Raw genomic sequence first — 22,784 nt, 5'->3', positions numbered from 1 at the left:
ATAGGAGAAAAAAAAAACAATATCACATGGTAATGATTGAACGGATGCATCCATTTTATCTTTCAGCATTGATTTGAGTTCTGCCCTGTTTCAGACTCTCTATAGATTGCCTTTACGCTGCCCGCCCCGTCTCCCCGGTGCTGGCAGGACACAGAAGGATGTCAGCAGTTTTATTGGAAGATAAATAGCATGCCACTCAGTATATATGAGGCCTTATAGAATCAGCCCGGGTTCACACTGATGCTGTGTGGATTTCGCAGCATTTTCTGTATGAATTTCACACCGCATCACAATCGCACCCCGTTCATTCAAACCGCCGCGGGTGTGTATGTTAAGTTAACAACATCCTAAAATCGGTCTGCAAAATGCAGTGCGATGTGCTGAATCACATTGCATAGGTGTGAATACCCATGCGATCCGATTCTAGTGCGGACCAAAAAAAGGGTCCTGCACCTTTTTGGTGCGGGTGCGGTGCGATTAGAGCCATACATAATGTATGGCTCCAATCGCACTGCACACAATTTGCAGTGCGGTTCTTGTGCAAATCACATGCGATATACTGCACAGCAAATGTGTGAACCCAGGCTCATGGTGCTCTCATAGGTATGCTCATAGGGTGCACCTGTGTACACCCTAATCACCCAGTGAGCATTAGCATATCGTTCTGTGTGCTGGCGGGTAGATGGGAAAGATCTCCCTCTGATTGGCTGTTCCATGAGAGAAGTACTCCTCTTTCACTGTGCCGGCAAGGAGATGGGTAGGATCTCCCACTGAGCTGCTCTCCTCTAAGAGAAGTTTGGAAGCACTTCTCTTTCACTCCGAATCTGCAGGAAGGAAGATAATGTGCCGGCAAGGTGATCAGAAAGATATCCTCTCTGACCAGAAGAGTGCTTCAAGGGAGAGCGGTACTGGCTTTACAATCAGGACACCTGGCAGGAGCCTATGTGACCTTACACCAAGCTCTCCGATTGGTTATAAAGCCAGTATCACGGGACTTCTGCAAAGAGAGTTAATAAAATGATGATGGAGTGTGAATCCCAGATCCTTTACCCCCATGTTCCCTTCCAAATTGATCCAATGTGTATTTAAGTTCATGCAGATGCAATGCGGGTATTATCACTGCAACAGCTGACCTTTTTTAAACACCTAGCCTTTAGATTGTCATAAATGGGGTTTATTCACTAAACAGGTGATTATGGGCAAATATATATATATATATATATATATATATATATTTACACACACTCACCGGCCACTTTACTAGGTACACCTGTTCAATTGCTTGGTAACACAAATTGCTAATTAGCCAATCACATGGCAGCAACTCAATGCATTTAGGTATCTAGCCGTGGTAAAGATGACTTGCTGGAGTTCAAACTGAGCATCAGAATGGGGAAGAAAGAAAATTGAAGTGGCTTTAAACGTAGCATGGTTGTTTGGGCCAGACGGGCTGGTCTGAATATATCAAAAACTGCTGATCTACTGGGATTTTCACGCACAACCATCTCTGGGGTTTACAGAGAATGGTCCGAAAAAGAGAAAACATCCAGTGAGCGGCAGTTGTGTGGACGAAAATGCCTTGTTGATGTCAGAGGAGATTGGGTTCAGCTTTTGAACTGGTTCACTGATATTGCATTGATACTGATCTCAGTAGCTACAGAACAGTAGCAGGTGAGAAATTGGAAAAAAAAATTTTAAATCAGAAAAAAAAACAGCCCAATGTACCGTTTGGATGCCAACTCCCGGGAATATTGCATTTCTCTTATCACTTCTGCCCCTTACCTCTTCATACATCTCACCTGTGTCCTCACCATATCCCAGTCTTCTAACACGTCACTTCTGTTCAAGTGCAATCAGGACATCTATGCATTCTGATCGGCTCAGTGTCCCCAAGGAGCTCTGCCCGTCACTGATAAAAGCCCAGACTCTATGTGAGTTTCCTTAACAGGCCCTCTTGTCCTTAGTGGACCTTGAAGATCGAAGTTGAGTGCCTCTGATTTAGGACATCAGTTGATTTCTATAGCGTTAGCCCTCCCAGTTTAGTAAGCAAGGGCACCATGTTTAATAGACTGTATTAGAGAGCTAAACTGTTCTGTCATGAAACACTGTAGAAGAATTTTTGTTTGGATCGGAGATTAACCCTTATTTGTAAATGATCATAGCATACATAATCCATCCAGGGGCGGACTGACCATTTGGAAACTCGGGCACTGCCTGAGGGCCCGGGGTCAGTAGGGGGCCTCATGAGATGCCCCTAGTACCTTTTTCATAGGCTTTTTTGAGTTTGGGCAAGGACATAGGGGCCCCATGATCCCCTATTGCCAGTCCGCCCCTGAATCCATCTTTTAATTTAGAGCCTCTCCCTGTAAACTACATGTTAGCGGCATATGCAGGCCATACATGGTTTGAATTCTGAATGATTTTTCATCCAAAAATCAAAAACATTGTTTGCTCGGTAATCCGCTGGTGCCATCAATGATTTAAAAAATCAACCGACCGAGTCATAAAGTTCACCCCATATAACAGGCGAAACTTCTGTTCCTTCCAGGTCACGGCTCATGTGCATATTCTTTTTGTAAAAAAGATCATACGATTTGACCATCATTGAGTTGAAAATCGGTCGTTTTTCACAAATTTTCCAACATCACCGAAAAGGGGAGGAACCACAAAAATCACCGGTGCCATTGACCCACTAACAGAGAGAAAATTGGCCGATTATTCTTAGTTTTTCGGACGAAAAATCGGTCGATTTTCGACCCATGTATGGCCGGCCTTAGTATGTGACTTGTGTACCTTCAATCCGACTCTCGTTTCTGATTTGTTTTCTTCCACAACTGTCCCTTGTGTCTAATTTTTAGTTCTGTAGAAATACATCATTATGTAGTTTAAATGATCCGTAATATCACTGTGAAGATTAATGTCAGAATATTCTTGTAATGTGTATCTGTGTCACTTATGTGAAAAAACTAGGATAACAGAAAAGTATTAATGTTCCAATAGCAGACAGTCAGAGGTGTTCTTATATTTTCTGCTTCTATTTCGTCCGTAAACATGATGGAGTTTTATCTTTTTTTACAACTTTGTGTTTGAGTTATTTGTGTTTTTCCCGAAAATGTATGTGTTTTCCCAAAATCGTTAGCCCTGAAAGGCGTCCCTCCTTTCCATGTCATAAAACCAGGGAGTGATGTACGTATAACCCCTTTACTTACACCATTTAGTGGATGAGGCGTATCACTCATTGTCTGGCATGTACCTCCGGACGGGGTAAGGCTTTTTGAAAACAGAAGACAGAACTGCTTGTGCAGCATTTTATTATCCAGTTAGTTATTTAGAAAGAGCCCAGCGTCTCCAAGTTAATAAACTAATAAATGTATTGCAGGTTATGAGTGAAGGTTATTCAGATCCGCACGTATCACACTGTACTGCGGCACACTCCAAGTGATTGATGGCCACACCAAGAGCTGCCAGTGCTGAAATCCTACTATTCTCATCCCTGTCGTAGATCCAAGCCATGCAGCAGTGGGAGGAACGCTTAGAGTGGTGCAGCAATAATGCCTCTTCTAAACTTTATTGACATGGTTAGGTGTGAAGCTGCATGCAGATCTTTCAGCGTTTATGGAAAGGTCATATGAATGATTTTAGACTTTCTAAAAGGATCGCTCCAAGCAATGTACAACATTTGTATAGTAGCTGCAAGCTGTGATCTTCCAGGAGATAACACCAACAGTAACGCAGTAGGGTAATAACTGAAAATTATTCAAATATATTTTTAAAGTGCGAGTTCACCTTTTCACAAATAAATGTAAAAGGTGAACTAACACCTTACACCCCCCCCCCCCCCCGATCCCCACTGCATTTAACCCTGTGGGTGATTAGCTGCCACTGCCCGTGCAAGCCGGTGCAACAATCCAGGAATTTGAAAGCAAAGTTCTTCTTCACCTTCTTTCTTTAGGGTTACAGATCAGAGTGATTCGGATTGGTCAAATTGGTCACGTACCAGCTCATGACCAATCAGAGCTACAATGATCCATCCCAGGAAACCCTAAGGAAAGAAGGGGAAGAGGAGCAGGGATTTCAAATCGCAGACCACTGCATTGGCTGTGTGGGCTTTGACAACTCGAATAAGCAGGTACCAGACTAAGACGGTTTTATGGTTGGAATAGTTTGTGTGTGTTACCTTGTACTTGTATTAATCAGTACTTTGTTCTCTTTCCTTTGTGCAAATTACCTGGTGATCCTGCCTGCTTTCTTATTTCAAACTGATCACACCAGGTAGAGAAGCACACACACACCCCAGCTTGGTCAGTTTGCTTCTTCTACTTGAGAGCACAGCCTGCCTGTACTCCAGTGGTCAGACATCTGCTGACACGCCCCCCTGCACAACTTTTCACTCAGAAGATCAGTGTGCTGCTGTTTCTCTGCCTACTGTTGACACACCCCCTGCCCAGCTCCTCACGATGTATATCTGCCTCTGCATTTTAAACAGGACTGTGTTTGTCCTCCGTTTAAGCTGCTGCTGTAACAACCCCCCCATCATCATAAGGAGTCTCCACCCCACTTTTCTAAGCCCCTCATGCAGCTGAGAGCAGAGGTTATGTGATCACTTAAAAAGAAAAAAAAGGTTGTTTAAAATTTATACATATATATATATATACACACACAAGTGTTTTGACTTGCATTTCTATTTTAAAAATGAGTTGTTTTACAAGGTAAAGGTTCATATACTTTAACAAGTGCAACAGAGGAGCTCCTTTCCAAAAGTTAAAATCGAGGCTGCACACTGGTAATGTTAGCCACAGTGACAAGAATCCAAGTAGTGGTTTCAGCTCCATCTCCTCCCCTAAGACGCACTCCTTTACGCGTTTCACCTGGGTAGGGCTACAATTAAGTCCTGTCCGAGTACAATGCCTAAGAGGGTTTGTCTTATGGGAGGAGATTTGGCTGAAGCCGGTCCTTGGATTCTTGTTACTGTGGCTAACATTAACAGTTTGCAGCCTCATTTCAACACTTGTAGATCTGCAATAGAGTGACACATGCTGAGCTAGAGGATCAGAACCTGGTAACCATAGTTTAGGCAGGAGGGCTAAGTATGCTGTGGCATTCAAGAGGTGCTAATTCCAATATGCATTAAAGGAGCTCCTTTGCTGCATTGCTGCACTTGTTAACGTTGCCTTAACCTGCCTTCTGAAACTACTCCAAGCAGAAAACCAGAGTACAGATTTCTATCTGTTTATCTGAGCAACTTTAAGGCACAGTCAAAATCCCTGAGCCCTGACGAAGGGGGAGCCTATTTGGCCCCCAAACCATGTTGGCTTCTGGGTGGAGGGGCGGAGCCTGAACATGGCGGCAATGTAGGAGCTCGTGGACGGAGCTCCGTGGTCTGACCTCCCCAGGCCTCCAAGCTTATCCCCTGGAGTATGTTAGAGCCTAGCGGTGGGGGACTTACCCGGTCTGACGGCTCCCGGCGGAGGAGAGACTGATGCGGGTGAGGGAAAGGAGAGGAGCGGCTGGCGATTGAGGAGGAGAGAGTCCCTGGACGCTGGGAGACGAGAGGGGCCGGCGCGATCACGTGACCGGCCGCAAAGCACCTCTGGGAGACCGGGAAGCCGGCCGGCCGGCGTTTTGTGGAGAGAGAGCAGCGCTGACCTGTTTGCCGGGGGCCGATACACTCTCACACTCTCCCACTTTCCCCCTACCCCCCTAGTAACCCTGGAGCCTAAAAGTAGGAGAAAGGAGAACTACTGAGACCTGGACAAGGAGTCTGAAGAGACCCTGGGGAGTTCCCCCCCATGAACAGACCCTCAGAGGAATCGACCGAAAAGGCACTCACTGGAAGAAGACATAGGAGGAGGGTGAGTGACACTTATGAATAGCATTTTTTGAAGATCTATCATGCTGACCTCTAAAAAGTGGGTATAAGAACGGGGGACCCCTAGAGACTGTATAAAAAGTGGAAGAGGTACGCAGAGAGAAGAGGAGAGGCTCGGGGAGAAGAAGGGGGAGAGGGGGGAAGGAGGAGGAGGAGGAGAAGAGAAGGAGAAAAAACCAGCAGGGGGACAGAGCAGAGACTTGAAAGATTTAAGAAATAATTTCCCGCCCTACCCACAAACTTACAAAGGACCATAAGAAGGATAAGTGCCACAGAGAAAAATGAAAAACAAAAATGTAAAAGGAAGTGGGCTTAAAGGGTCCCAGACTGGCACAATTAAAAAATACACATCCCAAGGAAACGTAACCCCAGAAAGACCTCAGAGCAGATCTGAAAAAGGAGAAGCAGACCTTAGTATGGAAAGAAGCCCTAGAGTATCAATGGGCCCGGACACTAGTAACCAGCAAATACCAGGCAATACAGAGGCGGAAAAAGACCTACAAATACCTAATAAAAAGGAAATGGCAGAAATGTTTAAAGAACTGGAGAAAACAATAAAACAAGAAATGGTAAACATTCGCAGTGATCTGGGGCACCTCTTGGAGAGAATTGAGGAAACGGAGGAGAAAGTTAAAGGTCAGACCCAGGCTATCTCTGAACTTGAAAAAGAACTAATTAATATAGGGAAAGTCCAAGAAAAACTGGTATATAAGGCTGAGATACAAGAAAATAAAGATAGGAAAAGAAACATCTTGATACGTGGGGTTTCAGAAGACCTAAAGGGAGAAAGCTTGCAAGAGGTGGTTTGCAAAATATTTAACATTATAACAGACAGCTCTGAAATGGAAAGCTCTAAAATAGAAGGAACCTTTAGAAAAGGGAAAATCTTGAGAAACCAGGGGAAAGAAAGGCCGAGAGATATAATTGTCAAATTTTATGAATTTCGGGATAAAGAAAAAATCTGGAAGAAGACTAAGGGAAAATCAGTAATTAAGTATGAAGGAGGAGACATACAGATATATGCGGATCTGGCGCCAGAGACTTTGTGGAGAAGGAGAACTTTGAGACCCCTATTGAAAAGGTTGAAAGAACAAAAGGTGCAATATAGATGGGGGACTCCCGAATGCCTAATAGGATGGAAAAATGGGACTACAGCATACCTTAGGTTTCCAGAAGATATGAAAAATTTTTGTGACAGTTTAAAAATTCAAAGAATGGAAATCCCTGGCTGGGAAGAAGAACGATGAGAAAGTAGAACGAAGAGAAAAGAGGACTGGCAATTTGTGAGGGGGAGGAGGTGGAGGGGGCGAGAGGGATGGAGGAAGAGAGAGGTGTGTGGTTTTTTTTTTTTTTCTTTTTTTTTTTTTTTTTATCTCCTTCTTCTCCTCTCGCCACCTACCCCCACTCTATTGCCTTTGTTATGGATTTTTTCTTCTTTTTTTTTCATTTTTTCTCTCTCTCTCTCTTTTCTGCCGGTGATAATATCCAGGTGGGGCTTGGGAGGTTATGGGGAGGTTAGTCAAGGGGAAAGTCGTCCATGGACGGAGTTTTAGCCCAAGGATCAAATCAAAGGTGGATTTTTAATCCATAAATGATTAGTAGGCAAATGTTAGGCCTAAAAAGAGGGGGGAGGGGAGGGGGGAGGGAGGGAGGGGGTTGGAAGGTTGGCAGGGTGGGAAACGGGGGGGAGGGAGGGGGTTGGAAGGTTGGCAGGGTGGGAAATGGGAGAGGGAGGTTGTTTTCTTTGCAAAATAAAAGATGATATAAAAACAAGTGAGAAGGGAGAAGGAGAGAGAAATAAAAAATATAGATGGAGGAGAAAAGAGGAAATTTAAGGAAGATGGAAGAGATTCAGTTTATAACATATAACATAAATGGGTTGAACTGTCCCGGGAAAAGATATAGATTATTTAAAGAATTACATCATAGAGAAGCCTCAGTGATATTTTTACAGGAGACACATCTTGAGATAAGCTCAAATGTTAGACTGAGGTCTAAAAAATACCCAACATGGTACTATGCAGATTCCCCGGTTAAAAGAGCAAAAGGGGTAGCAATAGGCCTGGCAAAGAACGTTAGGTTTGAGTTGGAAGATAGAAAAACAGACCCAGATGGGAGATTTTTGTTCTTAAGGGGCAAGTTACAGGAGATCGAGTGTACACTGGCCAACATCTACTGCCCTAATAAAAAACCGGAGGAGTATCTGAAAAAGGTGTTGAGGAAGTTGATGGACTTTAAAAAAGGACGTTTGATCCTGGCAGGGGACTTTAACTTTTGTATGGACCCACAAAGGGATGCCACCTCCCATATAAAGACAGAAGGAACTAAGGCCCTGAAATTATTGAAAAAGGAATTACACATAAGTCAACTGGTAGATGCCTGGAGAATTACACACACGCAAGATAGAGATTATACTTTTTTCTCAAATATGCACAAGAGATATTCAAGATTAGATTATATATTAATAGAACATCAATTAATCGACCACCTGACCCAGGTAGATATAGAGACAATAACTTTATCAGACCACGCTCCAGTTACTATGAAAATGGAATGGGGGAGAAGGAAAAGCGGAGGGCTGGGATGGAAATTGAATGAGACACTTTTAGTGGAAAGGGAAATAGCTCAGAAAATAGGGGAGGAGATCGAACGCTTTTTTAAGGAGAATGAGACAGGGGAGGTGTCAACAGCCACAGTGTGGGAGGCTCACAAAGCTTATATAAGAGGAATACTAATGGCGATTGGGGCTAGAAAGAAAAAAGAAAGAAGGGAGAAAATGAATGAGCTCTTAGAAGAAATAGATAAATTAGAACAAATACATAAGAATAGAATAACAAAAGAAATAGAGCTGAAGTTAAAAAAACAGAAGGAAGAACTGAAAGAAATGATAGAAGAGGAGAGGAGAAAAGTATATAATAGAGTTTTAAGTGAGAGATATAGATGGGGAGAAAGACCTGGAAAGTATCTGATGAGAGCCCTGAGGAAAAAGAAAAATAGAAATTATATAGAAAAAATAAAAGATGCTAAAGGAAACATGAAACACTCAAATAAAGATATCACCAAAGCCTTCATAGAATATTACAGGAAACTGTACAATATAAGCCCCTCGGAAAGTTCAGAAACTATAGACAGTGAGAAAAACCAGAAAAGAAAGAAATATTTGGAAATGGCTAGGTTATTAAAATTAAGTGAGGACCAACTAAACTCCCTAGACGCAGATATCTCACAGGAAGAAATAAAACTAGCATTAAAGGGGACAGTGTCGGGGAAAAGCCCAGGCCCAGATGGTTATACAGTGAGATACTATAAAAAATTTAGTGAAATCTTAGTACCAAAACTCAAAAACTACATGAATGCACTAGGTGGAGAGATGGAAGTAAGAAGAGAATCATTACAAGCCCAACTCGTGCTCATTCAGAAAGAGGGAAAAGATCCCTCTCAGTGTTCTAGCTATAGACCTATTTCACTACTGAACACAGACACTAAGTTGTACGCAAAGGTCCTAGCAAACAGATTGAAAGAGCTAATGCCTGGATGGATACATGAGGATCAGGTGGGCTTTGTTCCAGGGAGGGAAGGAAAAGATAATGGGGTACGATCATTGATGCTAATCCAAAAGAGTAAAAAGGGAAAAGAACCGGCGGTACTACTGTCTATAGATGCTGAAAAAGCGTTTGATAGGGTAAATTGGAGATTCATGATGGATACTCTGGAAGCTTTGGGAATCGGGCCTAGGATGAGAGAATGGATAGGAAAGCTGTACAGATACCCCTCGGTGGTTATTGGGGTAAATGGGGAGAGGTCAGAACCCATTGAGATGTCAAACGGAACAAGACAGGGATGCCCACTATCTCCATTGCTGTATGTTATATCTCTAGAACCTCTACTATCAACAATAAGACTGAATAGAGACGTAAAGGGAATCCGAATAGGAGATACGGAACATAAAGTTGCTGCCTTCGCAGACGACTTGTTGTTCTATGTAGGAAACCCCAGGATAACACTTCCAAACTTAATGAAGTCACTAAAGGAGTACGGAGAACTATCAAATTTAAAGATAAATCCAACAAAAACGGAGATTCTAAATATAAACATCTTAAAAAACGAAAAAGAAAGGATACAAAAAGAATTTCCCTTTAAATGGAAAGATAGAGATATAAAATATCTAGGAGTAAAACTCACAGCCTCACATAAACATCTATATAAACTAAACTATATTACACTGATAAATGAGATTAGAGATGAATTAAAAAGATTGGAGGGAGGAACCCCGACATGGATGGGCCGTATTAATCTGGTAAAAATGGTAATAGTACCAAAAATCATATATAGATATCAAATGATCCCAATTAAACTCCCAGAGATTTTCTTTAAAATAATTAAGAAATTGATAACAAGATACATATGGAGGAATAAAAAACCAAGACTGTCATACGAACTGCTAAGTAGGAGGAAAGAAAGAGGGGGTTTAGGGCTCCCAGACTTTAAAAGATATTACAAAGCGGTAATACTGGCAAGAACCATAGATTGGATATTTAATAATAAAAAAAGCTGGGTGAGAATAGAGAATGAACTCAGCGGAATAGACTTGGGAAGAATGATATGGGTACCAACACAGTATAGGGGTTTAAATGACAATGTAAATACATACACTTTGAATGTTTTAAAGATTTGGGATAACTTACACAGAAGTATGAAATGGACTTTTAATTCTACACTGATTCCACTAAAAAATACAGAGTTTTTCCCCCCAGGTAGAGAAGAAATAGGAGGGAAGTGGTTTAAAAAAGATAAGGTGCAATTAGGAGATATCTTGGTGGGAGATGAAATAGGAGCATATGGCGAATTGAAAAAAAAAGAGGGAGAGATTTTCACTAAATTAGACGAATGGCGGTATTTCCAATTGAGGTGTTTTGTCGGAAGTTTGCCAAGACCTTTAAGGACAAGAGACAATTGGAACTTGTTTGAAAAGACATTGGGAACACAAGGTGATGGGAAACACGGGACTGCTAGAATTTATAAAATACTCACTGAACTAGACACAAACACGAAACCAACATATTTAACAAAATGGGAAATGGATATGGGAGTTGTGATAGATGAGGAAAAGCAGAGGAGAATGTATAGATTAATTCACGAAAACGTCTCTATGAGAGAAGTAGAAATGAACTATAAGTGTTTGACAAGATGGCACATTTCACCAGTAGTAGAAAATAAGATGTGTGGAGAGAGTACACCGCTGTGTTGGAGGGGATGTGGAGAAATAGGCACAATATACCATATATGGTGGGGATGCCCAAAAATCCAGATATTCTGGACAACAATAATCCACTTAATAAGAAAATTGACAGAAATAGATATAAATCTAGACCCAGAAGTATGTATTTTGCACATCACGGATATAACGGTAAATAAATATAAAAAATCAGGGATATGGAACTATATAAATGCTGCAAAAGCCCTGATACCCAAGTTCTGGAGGCAAATAGAGGCACCAAAGGAAGAGGACTGGATTGAAAGAGTTGAGCAGATTAAAAAGATGGAAAGGCTGTGCCATACCCAAGAAGATAAGATGGAGGTTTATCATGGGAAATGGGAGAACTGGGAAAAAGCCAGATTATATATGAGGTGTAGGAAAGAATAAAGATAACAACAGAAAAATTCCACTTGTTGATATAAGAAGACGTAGAGAAAAGATAGAATAGGCAGAGGGGACATAGGGTGGGGGGTGGAGAAGGGGGGAAAAGTTTGCATAGAGTATATAAAGTAGAAATGTTGGTTAATATAATATTATAGAATATATTTTATATATATATATATATTTATATTGTGATGATGAAATGTAATTGAAATGGAAAATTAATAAATATTTGAATTATAAAAAAAAAAACCATGTTGGCTTCTTTCTGTTTTAAATCATTTTATCAGCAAAACTTTGGATCCTTGGCACTTCCATTGGACTGTATGTATTTGGATCCTCAACTCTGGGTCAACGTGTTTTTTTAAATAATGTATGACATCCCGCATATCAAGGTGTAGCCCCTTTTTTTTTCTTTTTGTGTTACTTTAACTGATTTATTGAAATTCTGTATCCAGTGTGTCACTTTTACTTGTGTTTGGGCAGGACAGAGCAGAGTGATGATCCAAGAGGGTGCGACTGCTTCTTCACTGCCCATTCAGCAGGCTAATAGTTTGTCCTTGAACCATTCTGTGCTGCCAATGCAGTGAAGGTTCAGAACCTTGTTTTTCTGTCTGGCAGCATGCATGGATTACAAGAATGGCTGTACAGAATCCAAATCTATAGGCAGGCTTAATAGTTCATGTGTATTTATTTATTTTATGTATTTATTTGCTTGCTTGGAGTTCAGTGTTAATTAAAATTACCTGTCATCCTTGGCACAGCGACATACATTTCACCACTGGCTGCTGAAATGAAAAAGAAGGGACAGAGCAGGGGTGACTCAGGACATCATTTCTTTAGTCTTTTGTATATTTGGTTCTGGTATTCTCAGTTTACATGCACTGGTTGGACAGGAGGTCAGATGTGTCAGGAGAGAGCTAACATTCTGTTTTTAAATAATCTGAAGAAGATCTATCTCTGATTTCATCATTTTACTTTCCTGCTGTCAGTTCTCAATTTAATTGATTGCGCTGAGGCAACACATATAGTTCTTATCTATGTTGTTTTTTTTGGTCATTTACATGTTTATATATATTTTTTAAACATCTTAACTTCTGTCTGACTAAATACTGTATCTATATGATCCTGAGGATGTGGTTGTCCTCTAATTTATTCATCTATGTATATTACAGTATATCTGGACAGCAGAAGATTAATTTACACAGCCTGAAGACTATTAACAGTTTAACAAACAATTGACTGTACAGAATACCTTCAATTAGGTCAGCTGCCTGCTGGCTGCAAGTGGGAAATATGAAGCATTTGAACTATTGGATCAGGATAATTATTAGAAATTTAGCATTTTTTTTAAATGTGAGGTCAAAGTTGTGGCCTATTTTTCTTAGTGCAGATTTCCTTGAAGAACTACAATGTAGAACTTAAAGTGTTATTCTGCAGTAGGACAACAACCCCAAACATACAGCCAGTGTCATTAGAGTGTTACTAAGCCCTCAACAGTAAAATCTGTATATGCAGTAAAGCATGCTTGTTATACTCACTGTAAAACCTAAGGGGTTAATCCTCCACATTGTGTAAAAAAGGCTGTTTGCTCCTTTCTTCTCTGATCCTCCTCTTCTTTCACAGCCCCCAATCCATCTGCTGATAGTACAGAGCCCTAGGAGGCACTCTGCACATGATCAGTTTGGTGTGTATTGCTAGATAGGTTTGTTTTGGGGGGAGAGTGCATGCGATCAACACAGGGCTAATCAGCACTGTTTAGAAAGAGGGTCAGGGGGAATGCAGTCTCATAGGACAGTCAGAGGAGAATGAAAACTTCTCCTACAAGCTTTAACCAATGCTCAGCTGAACACTGATAGAAGTCATATACTGCTGATGAGAAAAGATATTTAGTCATTTATATTTATTAAAATAATTGCATTTTTATGTTCTGTGTACTGTGGAGGACCAAATTTAGTGAATGCAGGGTCCGGGGAGACTGGATATAGTGAATGCAGGGTCCGGGGAGACTGGATATAGTGAATGCAGGGTCCGGGGAGACTGGATATAGTGAATGCAGGGTCCGGGGAGACCAGATATAGTGAATGCAGGGTCCGGGGAGACTGGATATAGTGAATGTAGGGTCCTAGGTTTAGTAACACTTTAATGTATGTTTAGTACACATAGAAGACAGGGTAGACCAATAGGATTTACAGTTAAGGCAAACATCCGAGTAACCCCCTTGGTGATAAATAAAATTTTTAAACAAGGGAAATATTTAAATGTACATGTTAACAACCATCATGAGAAAAGTATGGAGCCTTCAATTGCTGGTCTTTAGAAAATGCTGTTTTCCTGCCTGTGTCTGGCTTCACTAGTTATAGGTCACAGACTGGAACAGACTTCTGCATCTGCATGAAAGCCAGGGAACTAGCATACTCAAAGGAGGTCAGCATTGATAGGTGACAGTTTCTATAATTTTCTCATGACAGTGTCACTCTAACCAGACCCACCAGTTGGTCAGATTATACTATCTCCTTTAGAATGATCAACAACTGTATAGTGTGATCTCCTACCTGATTAGATATACATGAAATGGTTTCTTTATTTGGACCTTAGTTGTACAGTTAGTCTGTATGTGTTGCCAGCTGAACATTGCTATTTTGTGGGCTAGATCAGTATTTCAAAAGAGCCTATTGGTTAAAGGATAAGCTCTCCTCCTGATCCCCCTCCTCATTGTGACGTCGGGCCAGGGGTCTTCTCCCCGCACCCGCTGTCACAATTTAAAAAGAGCGCAGCCCTGCAGGGCTCTGTCCACATGGCCGTGTCATGCCTTCACAGAGTTCTGTAAATGAATATAATACAACTGACCATTTGGAAACCCGGTCACTGCCCGAGGGCCCAGGGTTAGTAGGGGGCCCCATGAGATGCCCCTGGTACATTTTTCATAGGCTTTTTTGAGTTTGGGCAAGGACACAGGGGCCCCATGATCCCCAATTGCCCGGGGGCCCCATGAGTTGTCAGTCCACCCCTGTACTACAATTACGAACAGCCTCTGAGGCTGATGGTTTGTAGTTCTCAATGAACTACGAGGGCACTGGTGAGCATTCTCAAAGTTCAATTGATTCTTCCTGGTCTGAAGTACTGTAACTGCCTGCTTGTACAAGGTAGAGGCACACAGCTACAAAGACAGTCTGCAGGAGCCTGACAGTGCACCCACGGTCTGCTGATCGCGGGTACAATGCTTTACAGGCTCCTAAATAAAGAAATGATAAATACACATTTTTCTGCCTGCAAAAAATGTGCATTTATTTATTTTTTTTTAAAGGTGAACTTTATTTAGGCTTTGTGAAATCACTATAAGATACTGTATAGTGCTTGTTTTGTCAGCAAAAAGCAGTGATATTTCAATGACATAAGGAGGCAATACCAAATGGTATAGAGTCTATAAAGCTGGCCATGCATGGTTCAGCTTTTCTGTTCAGCCCAGGGGCGGACTGACAACTCATGGGGCCCCTGGGCAATAGGGGATCATGGGGCCCCTATGTCCTTGCCCAAACTCAAAAAAGCCTATGAAAAAGGTACCAGGGGCATCTCATGGGGCCCCCTACTGACCCCGGGCCCTCGGGCAGTGCCTGAGTTTCCAAATGGTCAGTCCGCCCCTGGTTCAGCCGGTATGCTGAACAAAAAAAACTGAACCGATTCCCCCATCCACAAATTCCAGGTGCAAGGGGGAATCCTCACTGCGCTATTGTAATCTGACAGCAGGGAGACTCCCCCCACTGTCTGAATACACAAATCAGGACTGCAGCCATTGGCTGCAGCTGCTGATTGAGCAGCTTTTATCTAACAGGATGGCTGAACAGAAGCTAAATGATGTGCAACTGCAGTGGCTGTACATGGATCGAAATTTGGCCGGTTCCTGCTGAACTGGTTGAATTTTTATCTAAGGCCACCTTTAGTTTACTATAAAATAGTGACACCACTGATGGCATGTATTATGTCAAGGGATTAAGCTTTCTAGTAGACTTTTTAGTACACTAAGAATACAGTGCTGAAGCATGAGATGACCATTTTGTATATATTATATCAGAGAATACAGTAATAACATCACTGTGGCAAGAGGCCACCATCTTGTATTGAGAAACATACTGGAGAACAAGTGGTGTCATTTTTTGATGGATATCACTGTAAGATAAACAGGTGTCATATTTGTTACCAACATGTCAGATAATACAAACTATCAGCTGACTAGAAATTATTCATATTAACATGTCACAAATAGCAGCTTTTTGGTTGCATTGTGGATTCACATATCTGGTATTTTCCCTATGTGTCAGGGAGTATTTGTTCAGCCAGTGTACACCGATAGCACAGAAAAGCTGCAATCACCAGTGTTTTCTGTAGTTCTGATAGGGTGAGGTCCAGTCTGTATGATAGCAAATGATCTGAATTCCCCTCTTGCCCAAACTATGTGCATGAAGCAAAGCGCTGCAGCAACTTGTGACACCTTCTGGGACAGGAATCTGAAGTACCGCCAGCTAACTGATTAAAATCACCCAGAAACAATGATTCACTTAAAAAATGGCTTAGTTAATGTCAGCAACTTAGGATAGTGCTTTCTTGGCCACTGTCCCAGCCAATACAGGTCCGGAGGGTCATGAGTTAGACCAATCGCATCGTCTTCATCATCCATTCCTTCTTTACCGTCTTGGACCCTGTTCAATAAGGGTAAGAAATCTTTATGTGAGGCTGTGCATATTCATTATGACGTTTAACACTTCCACTGCAGCAAGACGACCATTACAAACCTCCATTCTTAAAGGGATATTAAACCGAAATGGAAAGAATTATGTAATGTGGAAACTTCTCAACATTTACAGACTTGTATGCAAAGGTACATAAATCTGTATTGCAAATGAGAACTTGTTACATTCATGTGCATATTGCAGAAGTAAATAGTTTCTGCCTACTTTGACCTTTGTATGTAGAGGCTATGATAAGGAAGGTAGATTGTAAGCCTCTTGCACAGGGAATTAATCGTTTTCTGTGACCAGGAAATAGGTTAGTGACGCATAGATTAGAAGACCACTGAAACGGAAATGACAAAAAGGACAAGCATTCAATTCTTTGACATTCATGAGACATTAGTACAGAAGCTGTTATTCTGTTGGCTGCCATTTTACATAAAGGATAAAAGGAAAGTTCAGTTCATAGTGTTTTTCTGTGGATTAACAAAACATGACATCATACATTTGATTTAAAAACTATTGCCCCTTCAGAATGTTGCCGGGTGTAGATTTTGTATTTTTACCCACTAGGCCATAGATGACCAAATAGTAGATTTACATACTGCACACTTTGTGATCTCCAAGACCATTGCTCAGTGCTCGCCATCAAGTTTATCACAATAATAAAGCAAGAGCAAGCCACCAAAAATGACACTAATTGTTAATGTCATAAGCACCTCTCCGACTCACTTGTACAAGTGTGGATACATAAACCCAGGGGACAGCATACTAAACAATATGATAGTGTGACAAGAACACGCCTATCTGAAAAAGAAGGTTTCTAAAAGATCCACGCGGAGTAGTATGAATTCAAATGAATTTAACAATACTTTATTTGATCACATAGATCATGGGGAGGTTAAACATGAGCACGGTGTACATATGAAAAATAAAATCATGTTTAAAAACACTTAGCGTCTTCAATTTAGGGTCATCTTAGCCAACAGAGCACCATATAAGGCAGAGTAGTGTAATGATGGAATAGTTATCCTGGATTTCCGTAGGTTTCCTGCTTAATATTTGTGTGAACCGTATATTCAGTGGGTGTGTTCCCAGTATATGTCAGGGACCTCCTGGAATGTACAAGCTGGAACACAAAAATACATGGTATGTATCTAGCAATATGGAAACCAAATCACATCCAAAATTTACCAGGCCTCCCTCCACAATAGTCAATGGATACTACTGTTACCTTCTCAAAGGTGAGACTATCATACCCGCCTCTCAAATGTAGGGACTTCCTGGATAGCCACCCCAAATGGAACAAGGTCCACAGTACCAAATGATTCTGAGGATATACATAGAAAAAGATAATAAATGTGTAGATCATGGGCATCAGGTAACCCCGAAAACAAAACACACATAGAGATGTGGATATATTACCATCAATGAGGATCAAGAAGACTCCTGTCGACTTGAACTAAGATCAGGTCCTTTATGCTTTTCCAAAAATGCATATGGGGGTGAGGGACCAGGTATACACGATGCGTGGATTTCAAACACATATAGTGTGTATATAGCATATAGCAGGCCGTAGATACCTGAATTTAATATACCCAGTAAAGGGTTTCCAAAAATTGCTCAATTTGAGAAGGTTATTTGCGGTTTTATAAGGATGTGGCTATGTCACAGCAAAAGAATACCTGAATAGGATAGCGTATATATATATATATATATGTAGATTCTCCTCCTGAGAGGATTTCCAAAAAATTCCCCGAGTATACAGGGTAAATTAGGCCCATACAACATGCCCTATGAACACCATGTAGGCTCTGTAAATCTCAACAGCCGTAAGCTTTTAAATAACTTGCCACCGGTGGAAGATATGTTTCCCTGAGGGATTGCCGTTTGCGAACCGCTGTGATAATAGCCCACTGGTAGTTCTCAAAAGGTCTTGGGCCTACCTAACAGGGAGCTGTGACACCGCCGTTCCTTCCCGCCTCGTGGGCGCCGCACCCTGTGAAGACGCCGAGCGTAGTGACGTCAATACGTTGACGCGTTTCGTCCGCCAATCACCGCAGACTTCGTCAGAACTGGGAGGGGACTTCAATCCTTTGCCTTATATGGTGCACTAATTGCATACCAAAAAGTCTCCACCTCGCCATCTTGTGTTGAAAGAATATCACTACATTGGGAATATCCAAAAGTGAATTAAAACATATATCTTGAATTTTAAAATGATTGCTGGATGTGGAAGAGGAGCCCAATTACTATGGATCAAATCATCTTCCAAGAGAATGATAAACAGGAGATTATTATTAGCATATTTCACTTTCACATAGGGAAACATCAAAACCAAGTCCAGCTACCAAGATTTCAAAAACAGTCCTATTGTTCTATATGCTCACCACCTAATAAGAGTAGAAAGAATTGAACAATTGGGTTCATATTTTGTCCACAGAGGCCCATATTTAGTTTATATATAAGGTATCGCAATGTAGATTATAACTCAGGGTATATAGAGAGTTCAAGGGAATTTATTTCAAAAACACCCCAAAGTTAAGTTCTGTGTTTAGTCCAGATGGGACAAGTGCCCCTAGGGTATAAATCCAGAATTTTTCTTTTTGTAGGAGGACTTTATCAAAATCACCCCGACGAGCCGAAATATTCAGCAGAAAGATCCCTTTTACTTTTAGACCATCTGTTTTGCCCCCGTGTACTTCTTTAAAGTGTTGCGCCAATGGGTTCACTTTTTCTCCCTTTCTTACATTCCTATTTTCATTTCTAATGTCTCTCAGATGTTCACCAATCCTAGTCCTAAGGCTTCTTTTGGTTTTACCTATATAAATCTTTTTACATGGGCATTCTATCATGTTTTTAAACATGATTTTATTTTTCATATGTACACCGTGCTCATGTTTAACCTCCCCATGATCTATGTGATCAAATAAAGTATTGTTAAATTCATTTGAATTCATACTACTCCGCGTGGATCTTTTAGAAACCTTCTTTTTCAGCTCGCCATCAAGTTGCATGCCACTAAAATATTGCACTTGCTGCCCTGTTGACGGCCATGTTCCTTTCCAAGTGTTATAGGCAAAATGTACCAAACTACAAGTGCACAGATAGTTAATGTGAATAGTCCAAATGCATCAAAGTAGGGGAAACTAGTGGCTCACAGTGCAAGGAACTCTTGAAAGTTCCGGATCTGGTCCTGCAGGCTCCATTAATAGACCCGGGCTGGTTGTGGTTGGCACCAGGGGCGGACTGACAACTCATGGGGCCCCTGGGCAATAGGGGATCATGGGGCCCCTGTGTCCTTGCCCAAACTCAAAAAAGCCTATGAAAAAGGTACCAGGGGCATCTCATGGGGCCCCCTACTGACCCCGGGCCCTCGGGCAGTGCCTGAGTTTCCAAATGGTCAGTCCGCCCCTGGTTGGCACTCAACCCCATTCCTGTCTGCTTTGTTATGCTGTCATAACCTCGTACATGTTGTTTGTGACTTTCCATACGTTGACTTTGTATTGGCTTGTCTCAGACTTGAATATTATGTATGTATGTACATATGGCATGTATTGTAGCTCTTGAAAACTTTCTAATAAAAATACATTTAAACAAATAGTATATTTTTCCCTGCTATACCACCTAAATTTTAAAGTGAACCTGTAGCAAACGTGAGGTTATGCAAGGTCAGTCTGTAAATGTGAGCACCTAGGTGTCAAAGTCCATTTTGTTGCAGGCCGCATCAGCATTATAATGTATATAAGATCAAGCCGCGCATATCCCCAATCCACTGAAGTCACAAAGCATCAGCATTATGGTTGCCCTCAAATGGCTAGTTGTATCTGTAAGATTAAAAGTCCAGAAACCCCCCCCTTACATCAGATGTCAAGAGCCTCTCCACCATCAGAAGTCAAGAGTCCCCCATCCTCCCTTTCATCACAGTGCATCTTCCTTACCGTGTGCCACTGTTGGGATGAAGCTGCGGGTGGAGCTGGGAAGCAGAAAGTGCGGACTCTGGAGGAGGACCAGAGGAGGGCTGGTGTTAACTGCCAGAGTCTGCTGAATGCTGAGACCAGGGGAGGTGGAGATGAGGGGGTGCTGGGGCTGCACAGAGAGGCACAGGATCTGTAGCAGGTGTTCTGTCCTCCTCTCTGCTGCCAATTGAGACAAGGAAAGGGGGCGAGGGTGGTGCTGCAGCTACAGGAGAGGTACAGTTGCAAGAAAAAGTATGTGAACCCCTTGGGATTACGTGGAGTTTTGCATGAATTGGGTATAAAATGTGCTCTGAACGTCATCTAAGTCACAACAATAGAAGAACACAGTCTGCTGAACATAATACTACACAAACATTAGATGTTGCCATGGTGTAATTACACATAACATGTAAACATTCACAGTGCAGGGAGGAAAAAGTATGTGAACCTTTGGACTTCATAACTGGTTGACCCTCCTTTGGCAGTAATAACCTCAACCAAACGTTTCCTGTAGTTGCAGATCAGACCTGCACAACGATCTGGAATCATTTTGGACCACTCTTCTTCACAAAACTGTTTCAGTGTAGCAATATTCTTGGGATGTCTGGTGTGAATCGCTCTCTTAAGGTCATGCCACAGCATTTCAATCGGGTTGAGGTCAGGACTCTGACTGGGCCACTCCAGAAGGCGTATTCTGTGCTGTTGCAGCCATTGTTTTGTTGAATTACTTGTATGCTTTGGGTCATTGTCCTGTTGCATCACCCATCCTCTGCGGAGCTTCAGTTGGCGGACAGATGGTCGTACGTTTTCCTGCAAAATGTCTTGATAAACTCTGGAATTCATTTTCCCATCAATGACGACAATCCGTCCAGGCCCTGAGGCAGCAAAGCAGCCCCAAACCATGATGCTCCCTCCGCCATGTTTTACAGTGGGGATGAGGTTTTGATGTTGGTGTGCTGTGCCTTTTTTTCTCCACACATAGTGTTGTGTGTTCTTCCCAAACAACTCAATCTTGGTTTCATCTGTCCGCAGTATATTTTGCCAGTAGTGCTGTGGAACATCCAGGTGCTCTTTTGCAAACTTCAAACGTGCTGCAATATTCTTTTTGGACAGCAATGGCTTCCTCCGTGGTGTCCTCCCATGTACTCCATTCTTGTTTAATGTTTTCCTTATTGTAGATGTGTCAACAAAAATGTTAGCATGTGCCAGAGATTTCTGTAGGTCTTTAGCTGACACTCTGGGATTCTTCTTTACCTTATGCAGCATTCTGCGCTGTGCTCTTGCAGTCGTTTTTACAGGACGACCACGCCTAGGGAGAGTAGCAACAGTGCTAAACTTTCTCCATTTGTAGACAGTCTGTCTTACAGTGGACACATGAACATCAAAGCTTTTGGAGATACTTTTGTAACCCTTTCCAGCTTCATGCAGTCAACAATTCTTGATCGTAGGTCTTCTGAGAGCTCTTTTCTTCGAGGCTAGGTTCACATCAGACAGTGCTTCTTGAAACCAGTAAACAAAAAAACAGGTGTGTGTTTTTTAAGGGCAGTACAGCTGTCAGCAACACATCCAATATCATCACACTGATTGGAGTCAAGGTTGGCTCACTCCTGGCTCCAATTAGCTCTGGGAGAAGTCATTAAGCTAGGGCCTCACATACTTTTTCCTCCCTGCACTGTGAATGTTTACATGTTATGTGCAATTAAACCATGGCAACATCTAATGTTTGTGTAGTATTATGTTCAGCAGACTGTGTTCTTCTATTGTTGTGACTTAGATGACGTTCAGAGCACATTTTATGCCCAATTCATGCAAAACTCCACGTAATCCCAAGGGGTTCACATACTTTTTCTTGCAACTGTACACGGGTCACATGAAATGGCCTGGCAGGCCGGATTCAGCCTGTGAGCCTTGTGTTTGACACATGTGGCCTAGAGGACCCTTCACGTTTTTGTCGAGTTCCCAGGAGTCCAGACATGTTAACCTGCCACTAAAAACAAAGTCCAATCACTAGTTAGTATTATTGGTTTGGAAATTAGAGGGGTTTGGCTAGTGCTAGGACTTTGACGTATGTACATATGCCTATTACGTTCCCTAGGCTTAGGAGTGTACAGTCAGAGCCAGAACCATATGTCAAAATGACCAGTAGACCCAGAAATAGAGGCATCTGACATTATATGCCTGTCTTGACATTGCCTGCAAGATTTGATCTTGGCTTCTTATTGCCTCTCTATTGGCCCTGCAATGTAATAAGCCATCTTACTGACCAGTAGTGAGCGTATAGAGGGAGTGAAAAGCCAATTCTTGCATATATCTTTAGTTTCCTGTATCTCAGGATCTGCTATTTGGATTATGCAGTATTTGCTGAAGGTAACTTTTATTTTGCATTTTCCATCAGGTTTTGCCTGCGTTTGTGTCATTACCATGAGTGTGTCACGCCCTTTTTCATTTCCTAATTTTGCTATTTTATAAAAATGGTCCAGCTTAAAAACACGTAGTCAGACTTTCCCAGGCTGCACCTATTTGCGTTAAAACTGCAAAACAAATAATGTTTATTTGTTTTGCTTTTTTAACTCAAATTGGTCATTTTAAAA

General features: G+C 41.7%; 2 long non-coding RNA genes across 4 annotated transcripts in view; both read right to left on the bottom strand.

The window, feature by feature from the left end:
- Positions 1–22,784, bottom strand: part of LOC149436730 (uncharacterized) — a 109,632-nt gene that overhangs the window by 3,709 nt on the left and 83,139 nt on the right. For 2 of the 3 annotated variants that reach the window (XR_016308272.1, XR_016308273.1), the window contains exon 4: positions 12,254–12,295. This is a non-coding gene — a long non-coding RNA (uncharacterized LOC149436730). Of the gene's footprint in view, positions 1–2,793; positions 2,861–12,253; positions 12,296–22,784 lie in introns of all 3 variants that reach the window. The other variant, XR_016308274.1, reaches the window with a different exon arrangement.
- On the bottom strand, positions 17,086–17,705 carry LOC149436731 (uncharacterized). The gene is made up of 2 exons (XR_016308284.1): positions 17,469–17,705; positions 17,086–17,363 (listed from the first exon to the last, which is right to left on the bottom strand). It is a non-coding gene; the product is annotated as an uncharacterized LOC149436731 (long non-coding RNA).

This window comes from Staurois parvus, unplaced genomic scaffold, assembly GCF_062004578.1.
Source record: "Staurois parvus isolate SC_StPar_1 unplaced genomic scaffold, SC_StPar_1.0 ptg001349l, whole genome shotgun sequence".
NCBI lineage: Eukaryota > Metazoa > Chordata > Amphibia > Anura > Ranidae > Staurois > Staurois parvus.
The sequence above is the reverse complement of the archived record's forward strand: the minus strand, read 5'-3'. Positions and strand labels throughout refer to the sequence as shown.